The sequence below is a fragment of the Mus musculus genome, chromosome 16 (genome assembly GCF_000001635.26).
Source record: "Mus musculus strain C57BL/6J chromosome 16, GRCm38.p6 C57BL/6J".
NCBI classification, from domain to species: Eukaryota; Metazoa; Chordata; class Mammalia; order Rodentia; family Muridae; genus Mus; species Mus musculus.
In genome coordinates, this window is record NC_000082.6 from 76,018,546 (window position 1) to 76,038,913 (window position 20,368).

Below are 20,368 nucleotides of genomic sequence, written 5' to 3' on the forward strand. Positions count from 1 at the left end.
CTGGCCTCGAACTCAGAAATCCACCTGCCCCTGCCTCCCCAGTGCTGGGATAAAAGGTGTGTGCCACCACCACCCAGCTTAAATGTACATTAAAATATTAAAACCAACATTTACCTCAATACCTCTTTGAAAATATTTCAGAATTTTAACAAATCCATTACAAAACTTGTAGCGAGTAGAAAATAACAAGATTTTTTTTTTCTCAATACCATAGGAAAAAAATTGAGAATTGTGCATGGATATGGAGGAAATTTTAAAAACTGCATGGGAAAATATCTGAGTGAATCACAGATACCAGAAAAACATTTTAATTTAGTAAAACTAGTTATTTACAATAATCAGCATATGAAAACCAATACTCTAAGTATTTATGAATAAGTTAAGCAAAACAAAAATATTTATGGTGTCAGTCAAAGTATTTAGCATCCACACCCAGTTTTCTCAGAGTTTTTATTTTGGAGACTTTGAAAAAAGTTTGTTTATTTGAAGAAATGTGATCTTGTTAACAGTAGATGTGCCACATTTGATAAAAAGATATTTTCCAAACATCATTAAATGCCTTGGGAAACAACTGGGTAAATGAAAACAATGTGTTTTTATCTGCGAAAGGACATTGATACATTCAATGTCCCTTAAAATGATGTAAATTTAAGCTCTGTTTAATGAAAAGTGTTCACTCCCCAGGTGGTGGTGGTGCATACCTTTAATCCCAGCACTGCAGAGGCAGGCAGGTCTCTGAGTTTGAACAGCCAGAACAACATAAGGAAAGCCTGTCTTGGGCTGCAGAGATGGCTCAGCTGATAAGAGCACTGACTGCTCTTTAGGAGGTCCTAAGTTCAAATCCCACAACCACGTGGTGGCTCACAACCATGTGTAATGAGATCTGATGCCCTCTTCTGGTGAGTCTGAAGACAGCTACAGTGTACTTAGATATAATAATAAACAAGTCCTTTTTAAAAAGGAAGAAAGGAGGGGAGAGAGAAAGAGAGAAAGAGAGAAAAAGAGAGAAAGAGAGAAAGAGAGAAAGAGAGAAAGAGGGAGGGGAGGGAGGGAGGGAGGGAGGGAGGAAGGAAGGAAGGAAGGAAGGAAGGAAGGAAGGAAGGAAGGAAGGAAGGCAGGCTGTCTCAAACAAAAACAAAACAAAACAGTTCAAGATGGTTATGTAAGAGAAAAACAGCTTTTTAAAGTTACAAGGACAAGGCCAGTGTATTCTTTGTGAGCATCTTGTCTTCCTGGCGTTAGAGTTGTCTTGGTATGTGCAAGAACAGGGGAGAGGCATAAAGTGATGATGTAGACAAGAGCTCAAATACAGACAGAGGTGCCCTGCAAATCATGTAGATGTTCATTCGGGGATAATTGATTTGAACCCCATACACTGCAAAGTCATACCAAGCTCAATAACTGTGTGATGAGCCCAACAAGATCACCTTGCTTCCAATGAGCAAGCTTTTTCCAGAGCCTAATCACAATATGAAAAAAAAATGTGGGTCACAGGAGCATATTTAAAGGGGTATTCCTGCCTCCTGATACAAAAAATATACTCCATTTCAAGTTCATAGATCCTAATTAAGAATAACCACCTTGAATGTACTATTTATTATATCCATTCCTTGTGGTTAATTCATGGAGATGATACTTGGGTAAGTTTTTGTCACATTCAAATAGGAGAATAGTTAACCATTCTGCTCTTTTCTCCATGGTAGTCCCTGTGTTTAATATTTAAAACCATCCACTTTCCAGACATTATTGGTGTATTTCTAAAGAACTCCTCCTCCTTTTTTTTTTTAATTGTGTGAGCTTTTTTTCACCACATCACTGGATTTTATTCTCTTCTCCTAAATACAGTCTCCCATATGTTCACAAGGACAGATCAAATATGCTTTGGATTATGCGTAAATTCCCGGTGAAAGCTGTTAAGCTACAGTGCACAACAGCTCAGTCAACTGTCACCACACACAAGCTAAGCATACATACAGTAAATAGTTTTCTTGAATGGTTCTGAGGGTTTTTTTTTTCAAATATCTTTGCACACTCTCTTAGTAAAGCAAGTAATTTTTATGGCATGCAAACTTGGACTGCTGGGAAAAAAAATAGTTTGTTGTTCATGGTCATTCAGTCTGCTATTCAAGCAAGAAGCGCCTTAAGGACCACTTTAAAAACTAAACCCCAGCAACATGATGCTGGGTCCATAAACCGGAGCTTTGATGCAGTTTGTTGTGTTCGGGCTGCTTCTCCTTATATAACAAAGAAAGACAATCACATTCATTCCATTCGATGCATATGTGTCTTTAGAGTCAAGATTATAAACATATGCCATACTGCACCAAACCCTGATATAGAGACATTAGCATAGTTGATTACGTTACCGTTCAAAATGATTTCAGAATGGAGTCATTTATGGCTCTATACCACCTAATTCCCAGGGAACTATATTCATATAAAACATATATAATACTTTCAGAACAACCAGAGAAGAATGAGCAATACCATTTAAATCACTTGAAATGAGATTTTTTTTTTTCTCCAGTCAGACTTACATGACATGTGGCAAAACTTGAGAGCTGGCAGTTAATTTTTAACAATGCAGGCAACTTAAACTTGATGATTCAGCCTCCTGCAAGTCACAATCAGATTTTATTTTTCAAGATGTTCTGAAATGAAATCCCTTAGCTTGCCTCAAAATACCTCCTGTTCAGGTTCTGCGCTTCATGTCAGCACCATTGCTAGCTATTGTGTTAATCTCCCTTGCAATTTGGAAGGGAAACAAACATCAAAGATAGAGTATTTCATCTTCCCAAGTGATAGGGCTCACCCATCAACATCTTGAAATACCACAGAGGCTGCAGGATGCCCTGCCTTAAGCACAGAAACATGAATAAAATTATTGAAACATTTAAAAGCACTGGTAAGTCATTCCAATTGCAAGATAGAATTATAAAATACTTCCTGATATGTAACTACTGGAGAAGTTTCACTGACCCACTCCAGGTTTGTTTGTTTGTTTGTTTGCTTGTTTGAAATTAATAATGTACAATAGAATTTGAGAACCAGACATGCTCACACCTCACCTGAGCACCTCTCCAAGCCTGGCTCAATCTCTTGTAACTTGCAATAAAAGCATGATCTAACTCAGGCCACTGCCACAATAGAAGCTTAACCAAGATGATACTGAATGCAATTCAGTAATGAAAAAAAAAAAAGGAGAACCAGAGGAAGCACACAAACAAACAAACAACAGCAGCAGCAGCAACAAAAACCATGGATGCCTGGGGCCACAAAGCAAAGCAAGTAAATGAAATGCTACACATTTTCATGGGTTTTTTTTTTTGTCATAATTATAAAAAAATAGAAAACAAAAATGCTTCTTCAAAAGGAATGTTCACAGATTACACTTTAGAAAGGCAGCAACGTGACATAAGCAATACTGATTCCAAAGCAGGTCAGTAATAGCACACATAGTTTCCGTTACCTTTCATCTATGTAGTCTTACAACAACGCTGATCTCAATCAAGTCAGCCCAACTGCTTGGACGTACACACCATTTTTATTCATTGTGATGCAAACTCATGACACTCAAGTTTAGACTACACTTAATTTTATTGGCTTTATTTGACACAATGTCATCATAAGAGAATAAAATCAGGGCCCGAGGAGGTACTCACCAGCGAGAAACAGAAAAGATTCATTTTGTTCAGGCTTGGTCCTTGCTGCTGTCACGAGGCACTGCAAGGTCCCTGTAGCTCTTTCTTGCCTTCACAGCTGTTTGGACAATTCTCATGGGAGATTATTATAACATCAAATCCCTGCCATAATCCAGGGGATTCTGAAGCCATCAGCAAATGAGATAAGTCTTTATTGGACAAACAATTTCCAAAGTTAATGAAGAACTCTGAGTAATAAAATTAGAGACTGGGGCCCCCGGTGATATCTGTAAACAAATTTCAAAGGCGGGGAAGGAAAGCACTTGGTGAACACCTTGTGTTCAGCTCACTGAATGAACCCCCAACTAACGAACACGTCACTGTTCATTGTTAAATAACACGCTTCCCTCCCAAAGTCGGGGATAATAGCCCCCTCCCAGGCACTGTTCCTCTCATCCTCTGTTTCTCTTTTCTCTTGTGTTATTTTAAAAAAAACTGTTGGAGGCCAGACCCCTCCCTACAAAAAATCTGATCTCCACACAAAATAAGTTAAGGAAAAACTATTCCCCTAGATGATAAGACACAAAGTAATAGCAATTTTACGGTGGCAAAATACATACAAGGCGGGTATTAGTAGTGGGCCTTTGTTGGGTGTTCAAACTTTCCCATTAGATAGCTCACTCACAGTTCTGCGCAGTCATCACCCCGTGCAATTCCAGAGCATTTCGCCTTCCCTAACAGAACTTGTACCCACTAAATACCAACTTCTCATTGCTTCCTCTACCAGCTCCTGACAACCACTGTGCTCTTGGGGTCTTCGCTCCATATTGCTAATGTCCTTTGTGTCCTGGCTTGTTTTGCTTAGCATGTTTTCGATGTGTCTCTGCTGTCTCGCGTATCAGAATTTGATTCACCCACGGGATGAATGATATTTCATTTCATATTTATGCCACGTTTCATTCACTCATGGATATTTTTAGGAATGGGAACCATTCATCCTTTTTAGCATCTGTTAACAGTGCTGCTGTGAATATAAATGTAAGTGTCCCTGTTCAGGTTCCTACTTTCAATTCCTTGGGATCTATATCGAGTAGGAAAATTACTAGATCAAAAATTGTTCTGTGTTAAAAAGGAACCAGCATTAATTTTTCTCACAGTTATTTCACTTTATATACTCATTAACCTTCAGACAGGGTACAGTTTCTCCTAGTCGCCTCTCCTATCCAACATTTGCTATGTTCTGGCTGCACTTTTATACTAGTGATTTCTATCCTAATAGAGGTGAGTGGCACCTCCTGGCTTGGAGGTGAATTTGCCAAATGACAAGAAATGGAGTGTTTATATGTCATTTGTATATTTTCTTTGAAGAAATATTGGTTCAAGTCAATACAATCATTGTTTTGTCATTGGGTTATGGAGAAACTATCTTCTGAATATTAATGTCTGACATGTGATTTGTTAGTGTTGTCTCACATTTTTTTGTGTGTGTGTTTTACATTCTGGGTGAGAGTATCCTTTGATGCACATTCCACTATGCATGCATGATTGTATGTACGTGGAAAGGTTTATATACAAACACTTGTTTATTAGGTTTGTGTGTATGCTTGCACATATGTGTGCATATATGTGTAAGCACGCATACTCATGTGCGTATATCAACTTCCCTTGTCATTCCTCAAGTGCGATCTACCTTGGTTTTGAGGCAGAGTCTTTCATTGGCCTGAAGGTAATAAACTAGGCTAGGCCAGCTACCAGTAATCACACAGACCTTCCTATCTCTGACTACCCAGAGCTGGGATGACAGTGCCTTTATTACCCATGCCTTATATGTCATATCAAAGAAATCATTGCCAAGCCCAATATTACGGTGCTGTCCTTCCACTTTTCCTTCTATCAATTTTCAAGTTCCAGCTCCTATATTTAAATCTTTCTTCCATTATTTTCTCTTTTTTAATTTTTTTATTTTATTAGATATTTTCTTTATTTACATTTCAAATGTTATCCGGACAGTTCCCTATACCCTCCCCCCATCCTGCTCCCCTACCCACCCACTCCCACTTCTTGGCCCTGGTGTTCCCCTGTACTGGGGCATATAAAGTTTGCAAGACCTAGGGGCCTCTCTTCCCAATGATGGCCAACTAGGCCATCTTACACTACTTATGCAGATAGAGACACAAGATGTGTGGGTAATGGTTAGTTCATATTGTTGTTCCACGTATAGGGTTGCAGACCCCTTCAGCTCCTTGGGTACTTTCTCAAGCTCCTCCATTGGGGGCCATGTTTTCCATCCTATAGATGACTGTGAGCATCCACTTCTGTATTTGCCAAGCACTGGAATAGCCTGACAAGAGAGCTATATCAGGGACGACGCTTCAGCAAAATCTTGCTAGTATATGCAATAGTGTCTGGGTTTGGTGGCTGATTATGTGATGTATCCCAGGGTGCGGTTGTCTCTGGATAGTCCATCCTTTCGTCTTAGCTCCAAATTTTGTCTCTGTAGCCCCTTTCATGGGTATTTTGTTCCCTATTCTAAGGAGGAATGAAGAATCCACAGGTTGGTCTTCCTTCTTCTTGATTTTCTAGTGTTTTGCAAATTGTATTTTGAGTATTCTAGGTTTCTGGGTTAAAATCCAGTTATCAGTGAGTGCATGTCTAGTGACTTCTTTTGTGACTTTGTTACCTCACTGAGGATGATAGCCTCCAGATATATCCATTTGCCCAAGAATTTCATACATTCATTGTTTTTAATAGCTGAGTAGTACTCCATTGCATAAATGTACCATATTTCCTGTATCCATTCCTCTGTTGAGGGACATCTGGGTTCTTTCCAGCTTCTGGCTATTATAAATAAGGCTGCTATGAACATAGTGGAGCATGTGTCCTTCTTACCAGTTGGGGCATCTTCTGGATATATGCCCAGGAGAGGTATTACTGGATCTTCCAGTAATACTATGTCCAATTTTCTGAGGAACCTCCAAAGTGACTTCCAGAGTGGTTGTACAAGCTTGCAATCCCACCAACAATGGAGGAGTGTTCCTCTTTCTCCACATCCTCGCCAGTATCTGCTGTCACCTGAATTTTTTATCTTAGCCATTCTTACTGGTGTGAGGTGGAATCTCAAGGTTGTTTTAATTTGCATTTCCCTGATGATTAAGGATGTTGAACATTTTTTCAGGTGCTTCTCTGCCATTCAGTATTCCTCAGTTCACAGTGTTTTGTTTAGCTCTGTACCCCATTTTGTAATGAGGTTATTTGAATTTCTGGAGTCCAGCTTACTAAGCTCTTTGTATATATTGGATATTAGTCTCCTATCAGATTTATGATTTGTAAAAATCCTTTCCTAATATGTTGGTGGCCTTTTTGTCTTATTGACAGTGGCTTTTGCCTTACAGAAGCTTTGCAATTTTATGAGGTTCCATTTGTCAGTTCTTGATCTTACAGCACAAGCCATTGCTGTTCTGTTTAGGAATTTTTCCCCTGTGCCCATATCTTCGAGGCTTTTCCCCACTCTCTCCTCTATTAATTTCAGTGTCTCTGATTTTATGTGGAGGTCTTTGATGCACTTAGACTTCAGCTTTGTATAATGAGATAAGAATGGATCAATTCCCATTCTTCTACATGATAATCACCATTTGTGCCAACACCATTTGATGAAAATGCTGTCATTTTTCCACTGGATGGTATTAGCTCCCTTGTCAAAGATCAAGTGACCATAGGTGTGTGGATTCATTTCTGGGTCTTCAATTCTATTCCACTGATCTACCTGTCTGTCATTGTACCAGTACCATGCAGTTTTTATCACAATTCCTCGGTAATACAGCTTAAGGTCAGGCATGGTGATTTCAGCAGAGGTTATTTTATCCTTGAGAAGAGTTTTTGATATCCTAGTTTTTTTTATTATTCCAGATGAATTTGCAGATTGCTCTTTCTAATTCGTTAAAGAATTGAGTTGGAATTTTGATGGGGATTGCATTGAATCTGTAGATTGCTTTTGGCAAGATAGTCATTTTTACAATGTTGATCCTGCCAATCCATGAGCATGGGAGATCTTTCCAACTTCTGAGATCTTCTTTAATTTCTTTTTTCAGAGACTTGAAGTTCTTATCATACAGATCTTTCACTTCATTAGTTAGAGTCACACCAAGGTATTTTATATTACTTGTGACTATTATTGTGAAGGGTGTTGTTTCCCTAATTTCTTTCTCAGCCAGTTTATCCTTTGTGTAGAGAAAGGCCATTGATTTGTTTGAGTTAATTTTATATCCAGCTACTGCAATGAAGCTGTTTATCAGATTTAGGTGTTCTCTGGTGGAATTTTTAGGGTAACTTATATATACTATCATATCATCTGCAAATAGTGATATTTTGACTTCTTCCTTTCCAATGTGTATCCCCTTGATCTCCTTTTGTTGTCAAATTGCTCCGTCTAGGACTTCAAGTACTATATTGAAAAGGTAGGGAGAAAGAGGGTAGCCTTGTCTACTCCCTGATTTTAGTGTGATTGCTTCCAGTTTCTCTCCATTTAGTTTGATGTTGGCCACTGGTTTGCTGTAGATTGCTTTTATTATGTTTGGGTATGGGCCTTGAATTCCTGATCTTTCTAAGACTTATTATGAAAGGGTGTTGGATTTTGTCAAATGCTTTCTCAGCATCTAAAGAGATGATCATGTGGGTTTTGTCTATGAATTTGTTTATATAGTGGATTATGTTGATGGATTTCCGCATATTAAACCATCCCTGCATAACTGGGATGAAGCCTACGTAGTCACGATGGATGATCGTTTTTGATGTGTAAGAACAGATTCGGTATTTGAGTATTTTTGCATTGATATTCATAAGGGAAATTGGTCTGAAGTTCTCTTTCTTTGTTGGATCTTTGTGTGGTTTAGGCATCAGAGTAATTGTGGCTTCATAGAATAAATTGGGTAGAGGACCTTCTGTTTCTATTTTGTGGAATAATTTGAGGAGAGTTGGAATTATGTCTTCTTAGAAGGTCCGATAGAACTCTGCATTAAACCCATCTGGTCCTGGGCTTTTTTTTTGGTTGGGAGACTATTGATGAGTGCTTCTATTTCTTTAGGGGAAATGGGACTGTTTGGATCGTTAATCTGATCCTGATTTAACTTTGGTACCTGGTATCTGTCTAGGAACATGTCCATTTCATCCAAGTTTTCTAGTTTTGTTGAGTATAGCCTTTTGTAGTAGAATCCGATGATGTTTTGGATTTCCTCAGGTTCTGTTGTTATGTATCCTTTTTCATTTCTGATTTTGTTAGTTAGGATACTGTCCCTGTGCCCTCTAGTTAGTCTGGCTAAGGGTTGATCTATCTTGTTTATTTTCTCAAAGAACCAGCTCCTGGTTTGGTTGATTCTTTGAATAGTTCTTTTTGTTTCCACTTGATTGATTTCAGCCCTGAGTTTGATTATTTCCTGCCTTCTACTCCTCTTAGGTGAATTTCTTCCTTTAGTTCTAGAGCTTCTAGGTGTGCTGTCAGGCTGCTAGTGTATGCTCTCTCTAGTTTCTTTTTGGAGGCACTCAGGGCTATGAGTTTTCCTCCTAGGACTGCCTTCATTGTGTTTTGTAAGTTTGGGTATGTTGTAGCTTCATTTTTATTAAACTCTAAAAAGTCTTTAATTTTCTTCTTTATTTCATCCATGACCAAGGAATCATTGAGCAGAGTGTTTGTTGTTCAGTTTCCATGTGAATGTTGGCTTTCTATTATTTATGCTGCTATTGAAGATCAGCCTTAGTCTGCAGTGATCAGATAGGATGCATAGGATAATTTCAATATTTTTGTATCTGTGTAGACCTGTTTTGTGACCAATCATATGGTCAGTTTTCAAGGAGGTATCATGTGGTGCTGAGAAGAAGGTATATCCTTTTGTTTTAGGATAAAATGTTTTGTAGAGATCTATTAAAACCATTTGTTTTACAACTTCTGTTAGTGTCCATGTGTCTCTGTTTAGTTTCTGATCCCAGGTTCTGTCCATTGGTGAGAGTGGGGTGTTGGAGTCTCCCACTATTATTGTGTGAGGTGCAATGTGTGCTTTGAGCTTTACTGAAGTTTCTTTAATGAATGTGGCTGCCCTTGTATTTGGAGCATAGATATTCAGAATTGACAGTTCATCTTGGTAGATTTTACCTTTGATGAGTGTGAAGTGTCCCTCCTTATCTTTTTTGATAACTTTGGGTTGGAAGTTGATTTTATTCGATATTAGAATGGCTACTCCAGCTTGGTTCTTCAGACCATTTGCTTGGAAAATTGTTTTCCAGCCTTTCACTCTGAGGTAGTGTCTGTCTTTTTCCCTGAGGTGGGTTTCCTGTAAGCAGCAAAATGTTGGGTCCTGTTTGTGTAGCCAGTCAATTAGTCTATGTCTTTTTTATTGGGGAGTTGAGTCCAATGATGTTAAGAGAAATTAAAGAAAAGTAATTGTTGCTTCCTGTTATTTTTGTTATTAAAGTTGGGATTCTGTTCTTGCAGCTGTCTTCCTTTTGGTTTGTTAAAGGTTTACTTTCTTGCTTTTTCTAGGGTGTAGTTTCTGTCCTTGTATTGGTGTTTTCCCTTTATTATCCTTTGAAGGGCTGGATTCCTAGAAAGATAATGTGTAAATTTGGTTTTATCATGGAATACTTTGGTTTCTCCATCTATGGTAATTGAGAGTTTGGCTGGGTATAGTAGCCTGGGCTGGCATTTGTGTTCTCTTAGGGTCTGCAATACATCTGTCTAGGATCTACTGGCATTCATAGTCTCTGGTGAGAAGTCTGGTGTAATTCTGATAGGCCTGCCTTTATATGTTACTTGACCCTTTTCCCTTACTGCTTTTAATATTCTATCTTTATTTAGTGAATTTGTTGTTTTGATTATTATGTGTCAGGAGGAATTTCTTTTCTGGTCCAGTCTATTTGGAGTTCTGTAAGCATCTTGTATGTTCATGGGCATCTCTTTCTTTAGGTTTGGGAAGTTTTCTTCTATAATTAGGTTGAAGATATTTGCTGGCCCTTTAAGTTGAAAATCTTCATTCTCATCTACTTCTATTATCCGTAGTTTCGGTCTTCTCGTTGTGTCCTGGATTTTCTGGATGTTTTGAGTTAGGATCTTTTTGCATTTTGCATTTTCTTTGATTGTTGTACCCATGTTCTCTATGGAATCTTCTGCACCTGAGATTCTCTCTTCCATCTCTTGTATGCTGTTGCTGATGCTCATATCTATGGTTCCTGATTTCTTTCCTAGGTTTTCTATCTCCAGAGTTATCTCAGTTTGTTTTTTTTTTATATATATTGTTTATACTTCCTTTTTTAGGTCTTGGATGGTTTTGTTCAATTCCATCACCTGTTTGGTTGTGTTTTCCTGTAATTCTTTAAGGACTTCTATCTCTTTAGTAGTGTTCTCCTGTATTTCTTTAAGTGAGTTATTAACGCCCTTCTTGATGTCCTCTACCAGCATCATGAGATATGATTTTAAGTCCAAGTCTTGCTTTTCAGGTGTGTTGGGTTATCCAGGACTGGCTGAGGTGGGAATGCTGGGTTCTGATGATGATGAGTGGTCTTGGTTTCTGTTAGTAAGATTCTTACATTTGCCTTTCACCATCTGGTAATATCTGGAGTTAGTTGTTATAGATGTCTCTGGTTGGAGCTTGTTCCTCTTGTGATTCTGTTAGCCTCTGTCAACAGTCCTGGGAGTCCAGCTCTCTCCTGAGGCTCAGTGGTCAGAGTACTCTCTGCAGGCAAGCTCTCCTCTTGCAGGGAATATGCACAGAGGTCTGGCGTTCAGACCTACCTCATGGCTGAAGATGAAGGCCCAAAAAAGGGCCTGTCCCACATTTGTTGCCTCTGCAGTCTGCAGGCTCACCTGCACAGACTGGTCTCTGAGGGACCCAGGACATAAAATGGCTCTTTCACCTACTCTGGTGGTCAGAGCCCTCCCAGGCAGACCCCTCTCCTCTGGCAGGGAAGGTGCCTGGATGTCTGTCCCAGAAGCTGTGTTGCTTCTGCCTGTTCCAGAAACTGTGTGGCTTCTGTAGTTCACACTCTCACCTGTGCAGACTCGTCTCTGAGGGACCCGGGACACAAGATGGCTCCCTTACCTGCTCCAGCGGTCAGTGTCCTCCCAGGCGGCCACCTCTCCTCTGGTGGGGTCTTCAGTTATTTTCAGATGTGATTTGGACTGAGTCTAAAATTATTGGTTTGCCTATGTAAGTCTTGACCGTTTCAAACACTAAATGTTAACATCACACCTGTCTCATTTGAACAAGCTACACATCCATGTTGGAAACAATTTGAGTGTGTGTGTGTGTGTGTGTGTGTGTATGTATGTGTGTGTGTGTTTCTGTACCCTTCAATTGGCCTGAGCATATGGGTGAGATTCTTTCTTTTGCTTTATTCCTTTTATTTTTATACTTTGCTAAACATACAGTATATACTTATTTCTGTTTTATTGCCATGCTAAAATATCTTGACAAAAAGTAACTTAAAGGAGGAAGGGTTTGTCTTAGCTTATAGTTCCAGATTATAGCCCATTATTGTGGGGAAATCAGAGCAACAGGACTTTGAAGCACCTAGTTGTATCTGACCTACAGGAGTAGAAGAAAAGTTCATGCTCAGTTACGTGCTTTTGCTCAGCTCAGTTTCTCCACTCATACATAGTTTTCAGAAACCTAAATCTAGGGAATGGAGCCACCCATACTGGGGTGTGTCTTCCCACATCAATTAATTAAGAAAATCCCAACAGATACATTCTCACATAGAAAAAAATACAGAATCTCTCCCTGAGACTCTCTTCCCAAGTAATTCTAAGTTGTGCCAGGTTTAAAACCAACGATAACATAGTATTTCTAAAAGATCTTTACTTTTTAATTTAACTTAAATTTTACTATATATTTTTATTGACAAAATTACATGTGTTGCCTCTGCAGTCTGCAGGCTTACCTGCACAGACTGGTCTCTGTGGGACCCAGGACATAAAATTACATGTTTTAATATTTTTGTGTAGAATATGATGCATCAAAAACATATGTAGAAAAGCTAAATCAAACTAATCAACAAATGGAGAAATGTATTTTTAAATATAGTATCTTTAATATCTAAGTAGAATATGTTCCATAATTCTATATAGATGTCAATATCTATAGATGATACTGATCCTATATAAAATGAAGCAGTATTTGCATGTAACCTATACATATCTTCCCATATCATTTAAATAACCTGTATATCACTTAAAATGCCCAACCCAATGTACGTGTTTTGCAAATTGTTGTTAGGTTGTTTACAGAATGACAAAACACATATATTCTGCAATATAGAGTTGCCAATATCCATTGTCCAATGGTCAGAGTCTAGAATCATGTAGGAGACAATCCTTTAGGCATGTCTGTGAGAGAATTTCCAGACTTGGCTCTCTGCAGTAAGAAGACCCATCCCTAAATGCAGGTAGCACTGTTCTATGGAGAGACCCTGGACTGAATAAAAAGGAGAAGGCAAGCTTAGCGTCAATATTCATCAGTATCTGCTTCAAGACTGTAGAACATCTGTGTCCCTCCACCATGCCCTGCCACCAGTGTGCACTACAGCCTCTCAAACTGCCAGCCCAAATTAATTTCTTTCCTTAAGTAGTTTCTTTGCTTCTTGCTAGATATTTGACCAAAGTAATGAGAAAAAGTAACACACACACACACACACACACACATATATACCTGGTTATTTCCAGGTAAAAGAACAATTGTCTTCCATGGACAAAATGGAAATATCAAGCTAATTAATAAATATACTCTTCCATCTACATATTATTTATTTGTGACTAATAACAGTAACATTTTTACCATAATACATTGTAGAATATATGCAGTGTATTTCAGATTACTCTCCTGAACTTAGTTTTTCTAAGTTTTTTAGATTAAATTTGATAGCCTTTAATCAATATACACTCTCTTCTCTCCACAGTTCACTATGATTACCATTATACTATCTTAATCCTGTTATTTTAAATTTTAAATTACATATACATGGTAAAATAATATCCATTTGTCTTTCTTGGCTAATTTCATTTATTATTATATCTTCCAGGTCCAGCCACATTGTGACAAGTGACAGCATTTCTTTGTTTAAAAGTCTAAGTAATTACTTTGAATTCATTAAAATGTCACTTGTTTCAGCATACATATTCTATTGCTAACATATCCAAAATTAAATGAAGTCAGGATACCATGAAGATATTTGTGTTCATGACTACTACCAAATTGTCAAAATAGTCACAAGAAATGATTCAGCATAAGTGTCCATTAAAGACTGAATGGATTATGAATATTAGTTTAGGTCTTGCAAGTAAGTTTCCATTTCAACTGATCCTAGACTTTCCACTTAAGTTTCCCATTTTCTTTATTATCAATACTTAGAAACTTCCATTGGCAACTTCTAATTTAGAGTGTTACCAATGAAAAATGTTTTGCATTATAAGGAACATCCTGTATAATAAAGAACAATTACTCAGGATGGAAACTCTTCGTGTATGTGCTTAGGTCTGTGAATGGAAACTGATCAATGGTGCAGGAGAGTGGTGAGGTGGGATTGAGGATAGTAGGATGTTCTTGTGTTCTCTTTCGTATGATGTGAAGATGAAGGCAAAGACTCAAGTCATCAACTCATAGACATACCATACTTGACATGGTGGCATTTGTCCTTGTCTTTGCCTGCTCATCTCTTCTGGCCCAGCAGTCTCTGTGGCAAAAGCTTTCCTAGAGAAACATGAACAAATGTCTATTTACCACAACAAGGCACCAAACTCAAACCAACATGTAATGCTACCAAAGTCTAACTTGGCACAACAATTAGCTGCTTGCTAATGTATGAGTGACAGACAACTTACAGAAGAGAGGGTGATGCTCCGAACACTGCTTCACACAAAGTCCCACCTCATCGTAGATTATGACTTCATGGAAGCTGCACTGTGGAATTTTCCATTCAGTAATGTTTCATTTCTTGTATATTCTAGCATCTCTTGCAGCTGAGGGAGGGGAGAACTCCAGTGTGAATCTAATACTATAGGAAGATTCTAATAGCATCATCTGAGCCAATCTAATTTCCATACATATTCTTGCTATTGGGTTTTGTTCTTCTGGAAAACCCTGACTAAGAAAGAAGTGGTATAATATTATGTCACATGTAGATATTAAGACGCTGAGGGTCAGAAGTTTTACACACACTCAAATACATACTTTGCATATAGTTCTTTCATATATTCAACAGTTAGCAAGTCATTGCAGCACATATTTTGCATAACATTTTATCTCCATCATTTCTCTTTCCTTCGTTTATGTTTTAAGCAAACTCACAATATGTTATTTTATTCTCCCGTGTCTATTAGGATCTCTAAATTTTTTTTTGACATTTTCTTAACCACAATGCCACAATCAAACCTAAAAATTTTATTTCTTGAGAACTTTAAGAACCTTCCCATGCTATACTCCTCTAAAAGAGATAGAGCCTCTTTCTTCAATACTTTGAATGTGGGTTGAGATTATGATGCTTGAAGTAATTAAGTATGACAGAAATATCATTGTGTTACACCTAAACCTGAAATTGTTTTATCTTTGTATTTGTTTTGTTTTGTTTTGTTTTGTTTTGTTTTTCCTGCTGTATGAAAAAGTATGATAGACAAGTGGAAACTGTGTGCATTTGACATCTACCACATGGTATTTGAGAAGTATATACACTGAGAAATAAATACTACTATTTCATGCAGTTATATTTTTTATGACAAGAACACTTGAGATCTACTCTCTTAATGATTTTTAAGTATGCAAACAAACACTAGTGCCCTAGTCTCTGTGTGGCACAACAGATCTCCAGCACTTCCTACACAGACTGCATTGCTTTTCACGGGTTAGAAGACCAACAGCTTGCACTTTCTCCTTCTTGGCTCCCAGGTGTCCTGTTGTAAGGCAGCTCAAAAAGCCCATGGAAAATTCCAACTACTGGCTCCTGTGACACCAAGCTCCCTTGTCCATACTATTTACAAGGTGACAATGGACATCATTGTACCAGATCAACATAAGATGTCATCTGGAAAGAACATTCTCAATCTGCAGATGACCCTCCCTGACACCAAAACATGGCAAGTGTTGGAGCAGAGACTTTGATCCTCTGAGACCTGACAAATTATGAAACTGTAAGATAATAAATAACAGTAAAGTAGAAATGTATCTCATTGGCTAGGGCTATAGGTGATATAGAGTTCAATGAGGAGAGACAAGAGGACAGTGTCCAAACCTGAGTTCCTGTGTGAGATATTTTTTAATGGTATCCAGTGACATGTCCCCTGTTTCCTCCTCTCCCTTTCCTCTTCCATCTTCTTAATCATGATAGAGGCACAATAAGGATATAATATTTTATATTATAAGATCTGATTTTACTTGAGTCTGTAAGAAAAAAAAAAAACATATACATGCCCACTGATAATTGCTTATTTGCTCTGGGTTAATCTTCATTGTGGTTCAGGAAGCATCCAGAATTCACTGGCCTCACCTTCCCTGAGCCTCTCCCTACTATAGACAGGCAATGATAAGAAGAAGCAAAGAAGCAACACTATAAAGCTCAGACATGGACTGACCACCTGAGCGAAGGGGCAATACCATACCTTGGAGTGGTTGATTGCCTCCATCTTCCATCCCTACACAATCTTCTGATTGAATATGAGATGTACAACATCCCTAAAGAAGTTAATACTGATTTCTTGAGTTGCTGGACCTCTGAATAGAAAACAACTCACAGGTTTAATTCCTGTTTGTCTGTACAGTAGGCAACAGGGCCACTTCCATTGCTCTTGTATGCCATTGAGGTGATAGCCTTTGTGCATGATGTGCTTCAACTGGTATTTTTAAGACTTTCCAGCTTCTCAGCCTTATTCCACTGGTCACTCAATGAATGTGCTCATCTTGACAGTTTGTGAGAAACCAAATTCTTGTGCTATGATCTTTGCTTCTCTCTGATGCTCCAGTCCCTATTTTAAGAGTTCTTGTATCCCCTACCAGTACAGACCAGTGTATGGAAAGAGAAGAAAACCCCAGCCTTTAAAAAAGAGAAAGAAAGAAAGAAAGAAAGAAAGAAAGAAAGAAAGAAAGAAAGAAAGAAGGAAGGAAGGAAGGAAGGAAGGAAGGAAGGAAGGAAGGAAAGAAAGAAAGAAAGAAAGAAAGAAAGAAAGAAAGAAAGAAAGAAAGAAAGAAAGAAAGAAAGGAAAGCAATACATACCTAACAAAAGTAAAGGACTTTGCCAATGTAGGATCAGAGATTACTGTTCACGCTTTCCTTTGTGCATTATTTCAATGTAAGAAATAAGAAATGTGAAATAAGAAAAGGTGCTGTGATCATCAAATAAACTGCTTTTGCAAATCTAAGTTTTTAAACCTTTCCAAAACTTTATTTCTCTGCAGTTATCTTTTAGCTTGAAAATTTTCTAACTTTTATGTCTGTTGTAGGCAATAAAAGCAATAAAATATCTAAACACTGTTTTTGTAAAACATCTGTGATTTGGCTCAAATTACTCCGGGGTACCCATTTGCCATCATATCGCTTATTAAGTTGAAGAGGAGAATGGGTCCTGACAGCCACGACAAATGTCCCATTGCCTATCCTGGCACTCGTCTCTGCTCATATGCTGAGAATACATATGCCTTTCTTTCACAGAATCAGTCTGTTTTGTAAGGAGACTTCACATTGTCAACAAGAATGTGTCATGATATTGTAGTAAGAAAGCAAGCTTTGAATCCAGGCAGATTCATATGTAGACTTCCTGTGAAGTCTTTGACAACACTTCCACTGGTATTTTTTATTTTTTTATTTTTTTTTTTCTGCGGCAAAAGCTTTATTGCTTACTACTTCAGGAGCAAGCGCGACAATGGCAAAACCCCGTCCCTTTTAAGGAGAATTATCCTCCGCCTAGGACATGTCGCTCCCTGATTGGCTGCAGCCCATTGGCCGAGTTGTCGTCACAGGGAAGGCAGAGCACATGGAGTGGAGAACTACCCAGGCACATGCGCAGATTATTTGTTTACTACTTAGAACACAGGATGTCAGCGCCATCTTGTAATGGCGAATGTGAGGGCAGCTCCCCACAATTCTCTCCTTTGGAACTTTGCTGTCCACCGTCTACCAAAGCCACATGCCTGTCAACATTGGAGACCAAGTTCTTCTCTCCCCTCCAGATAAATCGGCCCTCACCTCTCTCTCCTAAATGGCAGGGCCCTTTCAATGTAATTCTTGTGACTCCTACAGCTGCTAAACTCGAAGGACTCTCTCATTGGGTCTACTTGTCTCATCTTAAACCTTTCACCCCTCCACCTCAAAATGACTCCTCTTCCTACAGGTTGACTCCAACAGGACCCTGCTCTCTTAAGCTATAGAAGATGTCAAGACTTCCCACTTTGTGCCCATCAACTAACATTAGCCTCTGCTTATAAAAGGAAAATGAATAAAAATTAAATAAATTTTAAGCTAAGAGTGGTGGCCCACAACTTTAATCCCAGCATTTAGGAATCATAAGAAGGTAGCTCTGTGTGAGTTCCAGGCCAGCCTAGTCTACATAGGGAGTTCCGAGTCAGACTGGACTACATAGAGAACTCCAGGCCAGCCAGAGCTACATAGTGAAACCTTGACTCTAAGTCAATAAATAAGATATATTTTTAAAAAAAAATCCTAGCAGCCAACATCTCCTAGGTTCTTTTCACTAAAGCTAGGCTGAACAAATCCCTAAATGAGGTCAATTCAGAGATCCATTGTATACCCCAAAAGGCTGACTGCCTACTCCACTACCCATGGGTTTTACATAGGAGGTATTATCTGCACTATTAACCTTGTGCTGTCTTAGTCATTGTTGTATTGCTATGAAGTGACACCATGACCACAGCAACTCTTACAGAGGAAAGCTTTCAATTGTGGACTTGCTTACAGTTTCAGAGGCTTGGTCCATTATCATCATGGTGGGGAGCATGGTGGCAGACATGACAGCTTGGTGCTGGAGAAATAGCTGAGAAATCCTGATCCACAGGCAGGGAGAGACAATGGGCCTGGACTCTTGAAAACTCAAAGCCCACTGCTCCCACTGGTATTTTTTAAAGTAATGATAAAACCCATATTGAAGTATTTTATATGAATTGATAACTTTGCAATTAAATTAATTTCCAGAGGTCCAACCAGTTCTTATTGTGAGTTAGTTTCCTTACTCCTTCCCACTAAAGGACATTTTAGAGAAGCCACAAAGGCCTGTTGTCTCAATAAAAAGCAAAGAATGATGTCAGGCCAGAGTGAATCAGACAAAAACACAAAGTTCATCCTGTGCTGCTTACTGGCCCACAAAACTCCATGGTGGAGCCTCTAAAACCCAGCTTCAGTGTTCTCATCTACAGAGGAGACATAGTAAGTCATTATTAACATTTTATATAATAACAAGGCAGCAATATACACCTCCATAAATACACAGGAACTCATGACACCATTATTCTAAACTTCTAAGGATGCAATGTACATTTAGGCATTCCTGGCATGTAATTGTACACTATTGGGAAGATTTAGGTAAGTTGAATTTTTTATGCAAGTATAGCACAAACAATCCTTAGACCATGTCCCAAGGTAGCACTCTTTGTAGTTAGATTAGAATAAGCTAGGACATACAGTCCTATAATTGCAAAGGGAAAGCCTTGGCTAAATAAGTAACCATTCATTCTCTGAAGTCCAGTCAAACAGGGTAAATATGAGTTGATGAATTTCAAGATGCATAACTAATATAAATAGAAGAATAAATAATGAACACACTAATAGCTGTGTTTTGGCTGTGAGTCACAAAACAGACTATCACTTATGTGTTGACTACATAATACAAGAAACATAGCCTGTGTTACATATCCCATACATAGGGAGATAGAGTTTCAGAGAAATTTTAAGCTGTATACCTGTTGTGAGGTGCAAGAAGTAATTTACCTCCTTCATACTTGTTCTGTAGAAAAGCTTGGGAGAGGTGAATTCATTGAGGTTTACAGAAATATGTTGTTTTTGAAATGCTGGCATTTCAAATCTTAATCCTAGTAAATGTTTTTAGTATTCTTGCAAGTAAAGCAGAATTGGGCAAATAATGTGATATTAAATAATTAAGAGATGATTTGCATCTATAATCTACCATACTTGGCCCATGAAGACAAAGAAAAAATTGAACTCAGAAACAAGCAATATACTGAATCAGTAATAGAAGGTCTCCAAAGGAAAAGGCAGATACATTTCCTGCTGGTTCTCCTGAACTGGTAACGAGCAGCTGGCATCAATACTTCTCACCAAAAGTAGAGAAAGACTACAAAAGTGGAATTATGGAGTGGTATTTCTGATGGGCATAGATGGAAAAATTCTCATCAAAATGCTGTCAAATTGAATCTAACAGCACATCAAAACAAAAATCAATGAATTGATCAGTGGGCAAAGGTGCTGGACAGGCAAGCCTGGGAATATGATCTTGATTCCTAAAACCCAAGAATGGCAAAAGAAAAGAATTGACTCCATAAAGAACTGCTCTTTCTACCCAACAGGTACCAGGGCATATATGTGCGATCCCAAACACACCAAACACACACACACACACACACACACACACATAGACACACACACACCACCACCACCACCACCACTACCACCATCACCATAACCATCACCATAGAAACAAAACCAACTCTGACTAGTAACAAATCATTCAT

The 20,368-nt window shown here is 38.4% G+C and overlaps 1 long non-coding RNA gene across 1 annotated transcript in view; it reads left to right on the forward strand.

The window, feature by feature from the left end:
- Positions 1-16,057, forward strand: part of Gm15555 (predicted gene 15555) — a 33,819-nt gene extending 17,762 nt beyond the window's left edge. Inside the window, exon 4 of the long non-coding RNA NR_155447.1 lies at positions 15,563-16,057. This is a non-coding gene — a long non-coding RNA (predicted gene 15555). The remainder of the gene's footprint in view (positions 1-15,562) is intronic.
- The last annotated feature ends 4,311 nt before the right edge of the window (positions 16,058-20,368 follow it).